This window comes from Emys orbicularis, chromosome 8 (genome assembly GCF_028017835.1).
Source record: "Emys orbicularis isolate rEmyOrb1 chromosome 8, rEmyOrb1.hap1, whole genome shotgun sequence".
Taxonomy (NCBI): domain Eukaryota; kingdom Metazoa; phylum Chordata; order Testudines; family Emydidae; genus Emys; species Emys orbicularis.
Window position 1 is genome coordinate 98,457,466 of NC_088690.1, and position 5,868 is coordinate 98,463,333.

The following is a 5,868-nucleotide window of genomic DNA, read 5'->3' on the forward strand; positions in this document are numbered from 1 at the left end:
TCAAGGGAAGCTAGAAAGGGAAAATATGTGTAGAGTTTATTTTTTGTATGGATATTGCATGTGTGATTAAGTAAAGAGCAACTGCATTGTAGAACTCTGGGCAAAGTGTCTGTGTATTATATGCTACAGCCACAACGTGCCTCCTGAGAGAGTTAAACTGTAACCCAGAAGGCTCACACCTTCAGTGAGATTCTGGGAGAAGGTGTGTTTAAGCTACTGGGGTATCCTGGGGATCAGTGCTCCTTCTGGAGGCCTAGGCAGGTGGGTTGAGGGGCTCTTTGAAGAGGAAACAAAACAGAGTTGGTGCCCCAGTAATGTGCCAGAGAGGCCAAGGGATGTAACGGTGTGCAACCTGCTGAGACCCAGGGAAGTTTAAAATGCCAGGGGAAACCAGAGATGGGATTTCCCTCACAGCAATCTGGTGGGCAACCATCAGAGGAGCCTGACCATATCTGACACACCGCTCACTCGATGGTGCCTCTGCTGAGCTTAGCATCATGTTGTAAAATTAACACCTATTCTGATGGTGGTTTTTTGTGATGGATGCTAATATGCAAAAGTTGACTCATTACTGACCTGTGTTGGATTCAAACCAATGGCCTAAAGGAGATAGTCTTGGTATCGTAGGGTTAGTCCCCGAAGAGTAATCTAGTTCCTTCAAGTTTTATTTATTTTGAATGTAAAAAAACGTATCCAGTTCTGACGCTGAAGTACAGTGTTGCTACGAGTGGTTGAGTATGGCGTTGTAAGAGGTACCATGAAAAATTATCAGTTGTGCGTGTTCCTTTTGGATGACTAGATGCAGGGCCGGCTGCAGGCACAAGCCTAGCAAGCAGGTGCTTGGGGCGGCCAATGAAGAGGGGGGCGGCATGTCCATCCGTTCGGCGGCGGGGCCGTCTCTCCCTCTCGGAGAGAAGGACCTGCCGCTGAATTGCCACCGTAGAATGAAGCGGCAGTAGAGCTGTCGCCGCTTGCGATCGCGGTTTTTTTTTAATTATTATTTTTTTCTGCTTGGGGCGGCAAAAACGCTAGATGGAAATTATGTAGGGACAACTTATTCTGTTTTATGCTCCAGCTGTCTCCTGTCAGCCCACCTCCTTTCTTCTCTTTTTAATCATATTCTTGTTCTCCCCGTTTATCTCATTCTTGGCTTCTCTCCCTGTCCTATCTTTTCTTTCTTGCTCTGTGCTTTTCTCTGTCTTTGTATCTTCACCTTTTCTCTGTTCCTGGGTTTTACTCCACTATACCTGTTTGCCTGGTTTTTTTTCTCCATCTCCTCCTCCTCTTCACTTCAGTTACCCTTTGCTTTTCTCCTTCTATCACATTGTTTTCCTCACTTTTTCCTCTGCTCAGTTTGCTTTTCCTCTCCGCTTCCCTTCTCCTCCTCACTCTATCCCCTCCTTTTCTCTAGTTCATTTTTCCTCTTGACTTTTGAGACAATGGCACATTTAAAAAAAAAAAAACGTGCTCTTTCCTAGATAAACAGATTATAAAAACACACACACAACCCCCTAAATGTTAAACCCAATCCCAGCTAACATTAAATCAAGAGTGAATCTGGCCACACTGTGCAATAGCAGGGGAGCTACACAGAGTGATTGGATTAACAGCTGGTGCTAACAAGCTGTACCATGTAGCTGCCTTCCCACAGCATTACCAGCTCCAGAGTTAGCAGCATTCAAGCTTCAATCCATTTCCCCAGATGGGCCGGCTCGCTAGAGCTTAAAGTATTATTGAACTTGAGCTAGAGATTTTTGTATGTGGACTGGAGTCAGGTTAGGGGCAATAATTGAGTTCTACCTTGAGATACACTGCAGTGAAGACAAGCCTAGGCTATAATGTATTATTGACAGTGACCCTAATTTGACTCTTTTCATTAAACACTTGAACCAAAGCCCACTGAAGTCAATGGAAAGAGTACCACTTCGGATGACTTTGGATAGGGTCCTAGAAATAGAAACCCACAAAACACTTAAGAACATGCTTAATATGAGGGATCTTGATAAACTGGAGAACTGGGCTATAGACAGCAAAATGAAATTCAACAAAGACAAATGTAAGGTGCTACACTTAGGGAAGAAAAACCAAATGCACAAAAACAGAGTGGGGGAAAGCTGAGTTGGGAGCAGCACTGCTGAGAAGGATCTGGGAGTTGTGGTTGATCACAACCTCAACATGAGTCCGCAGTGCGATGCTGTTGCCCAAAAAAAAAAAAAAGGCAAATGCAATTTAGGTTGTATTAACAGAGGCATAGCATGCAAGTCACGGGAGGTGATAGTACCACTCTATGCTCTGCATTGGTTAGGCCTCGGCTGGAGCACTGTGTCCAGTTTGGTCACCAGTGTATACAAGGATGTCGAGAAACTGGAAAGGATCCAGAGGCGAGCGACAAAGATGATCAAAGGGATGGGATGTAAGCCATATGAGCAAAGGCTGAAGGAACTGGGTATCTTTACTTTGGAAAAGAGATTAACAGGGGATACAATTCGGTCTTCAGATACTTGAAAGGCTGCCATAAAAAAGATGGAGAAAAGTTGTTCTCTTTTGCCACAGCGGGCAGGACAAGAGGCAATAGGTTCAAACCACAGTTTAACACTACATACCACACTTGAGCTACACAGAGTGACTGGATTAGCAGCACAGGGTATGTCTACCGTTGGAGCTGGAGAGGTAGATTTCAGCTCAGGGAGACATACCTCCGCTAACTCTGATCAAACTAGCATGCTAATATAGAGTGTAGCTGTGGTGGCATGAGTGGCAGGATGGACTGGCTGCCTGACTACATGCCTAGCATCTTGGATGGGTATGTACAGGCCATGTACAGGCCTGCCGACAGGAATTCCGGGCCCCAGGGCCAGGGTGGAAGTGATGAACCTGTCACTTCCATGACATCCCGTCACTTGTGGGACTGACCCCATGCCGGCCTGCGGGACCCAGCCCCGCAGCGGTCGCGTGCACCTAGGAGCCCTGTGGCCCACCCGGGCAATTAAAAAGGGCCCGTGGCTCCCGGCCGCCGCTACTACGGGAGCGTCGCCGGCCAGGGGCCCCCAGGCTCTTTTAAGTCACCCGGGCTCCTGGGCATTTGCCCCCTTTGCACCCCACCCCCATCAGCGAGCTTGGATATGTACTTGGAATGGCTAGCCCACAGCACTGCAGCTACACTCTTTTAGCTCTACCAAAGCTAGTGTGGGTATGTCTCCTTGAGCTGGAATTTACACCTCCTCTGCCAAGGGCAGACATACCCACAGAGCGATTGGATCAGCAGTTGATGAGCCTAACTTGAGCTCTAGCCTGTTGTTGCATTCCCACTGCATTAGGATCCTTCTAGTAACTGTTCCAATGAAGACTACCCTGAGGAACAGAAATAATGGACATGATCTGTGCAAAAGTATTGGACTCTTCATTTTTCAAAGGGTCTGATGACTGCTGAATTTTGGTGAATTACTTTTTACCACTACGGATGTCAGCAGTTTCTGGTACCATTAAATATCAATACACTTAGAAATATGACAGGAACCTCTTGAAATCTGCATTAGTTTCCTTTTGTTTATATAGCAATGTCTTTTGGTGTGGCTAATGTAACTAAATATTAACACAGCAGAATAGGGTTTGAGACATGCAAACCAGATGTACAGTAACTCTTTATGTAAAGCCCAGATACTGACAAAAGACATTCATTTGATTGGGGCTGGTGTGCTAGCCAGGCTTGGATTTACTTACTTAGAAAGAAGAGTGACAGTTATACTGATAAAGGTGATTAATCATTATTCCTTCCTATAAAACAATTCTGTTCAGTTAATCTGAAACCAGCTCCTAACAGATAGTATCTTCGACTAACAAGCATAGCAGGACAAAAAGAAAAGGATTTAGGAGGTATTATAGTTTGGTACATTGAGAATGAGCCTGGTTCTTTTCTCAGGTATGCTGGTGTAAATCAGGAATAACGCCACTGGAGTGTCACCAGCATAAAATTTGTGTAATGTCAGACTGAGACTTATTTCAGTTCTGAACAAACAGCTGATATAGATAAGTGATACCTTAAATGTAGTAACAGATTCAGTTTTATAAAGCTACAATATGCAGGAAGTCATACCAGCTTACAGGCTCCAAACATGCATTTTAAAAGGTTAATAGGGCAAGTACACCTGTAGCCAGACCAATTTGCACTGTAATCCCACCAGCCCTCACAAACTTCACATCAGACCAGGTCAGTACCTGGTTAAGGATATGTCTACACTGTGATTAAAAAACCCATGGAACCGAATCTTAGAGCCTGGATCAGCTGACTCGGGCTTGCAGGGCTCAGGCCGCAGGGCTATTAAATTGCAGTGTCTATGTTCAGACTTGGGCTAGATCCTGGCTCTCAGAGCTTGGGCTCCAATTTTGTAACCCCGCAGCCTGAGCTTCATGAGCCTAAGTCAACTGACCTAGGCCAACCATGCCGCGGGCCTTTCTAGTGCCGTGTAGACATACCCTAAAAGATCTTCAAACTACTAGCAGGAAAACATATTAGTGATTTAGAAGGAGGTGCTTTTCCCTTTGAGTCAGTAATGAATTGATGTCCAAGCCTGGTGTTGGGGGAGCTGTCCACTTGCAGGTGCAGTCTTTAATGGTAAAATGGTCTGGATCTCTGCTTTATCCAAAAGACCCCAGGGTACTTTTTGTGATAGCTGGGATGATAATCCTAGCATCCTGCCAAAATTTCAACTCAAGTAATTACATTCTGCCACCCTACATTTTCTGTTTTCAGATGAATAAGATATTCTTCACTTTCTGTCCTAAAGAGATGACTAGTTGACTTGTGCTGTTATAACAACTGCTGTATTCAGTGTTGCATGGAATGACCCCCTGTACATTTCCTGTTACGCACCAGTTCATGGAAAATATTGGATAAAGTTGCCAAGCATTAGCATGAACCTGGAGCCATTCATGGATCGGGTTCTAAAAAATGGATTGAAATCTAGTTTTCATCTCTTCGGGAGTAATTATTTTATTTTTTAAAATGTCATTCCTGCGCAGTGGAATTCAAGAGGCGCTGGAGCACAAAAGTTATGTTTAGAAGCAAGCGTCGCACGTGTTTTCTTTCTATGTAACTCATTTAAATACACACATTTCACATTCCAGTCACACTTTACAGACATTAACATTTACTTTTAAAAGTTAAGCTACTAGAATTAGAACTCAGGAGTTCTTGGCTCCCACGCCTGTGGTTAAATCACTGGACTCCCTCTTTCACAGTGACTAATGAAACATACACCGCCCCAGTACTACATGAAACATACACCGGATATTGCTGATATAACGAGAGAAAGAATGGAATCCCAGGATTTCCCACTTCTTAGAGGTCATATGTAATCTGTACTCCTTTATGAAAACAATTTGGTTGAAATATGCTGAATGTAAAATTTTCACTCATACCCCATTGATTATATTTAGGGCCAGAGTCTCAACTGATGTCAATAGAGCTGGGCTGATTTACTTCAGGTTCAATGGGGTTACACTGGTTTACACCAGTTGACGATCTAGTACATAGTCTCTAAAGCCAGGGCTGTAACCAGGGTGGGGTGAGCGGGGTAGCTGCCCAGACTGAAAGCCGTGGGGGTGGGGAAATGGGGCAGAGAAATGAAGGGGAAAAACCAGTAGGGAGTGCAAATATGCTTGCTCGCCCAGGGTGCTAAAATGCCTAGTTACGGCTCTGTCTAAATCTGTAATCATCATTCTCTATGGCTGTGTTTCAAATGTTTGTTTTTTCTCTCCAGGATCATCTACCTACACATGAAATGTGCTAAATACAATAAAATGTGCTGAGTCACAAGCAGCGAGACTTAATCTGAATTCTTTTCCTGGAGGAGCTGGTTGTCCGTAGAT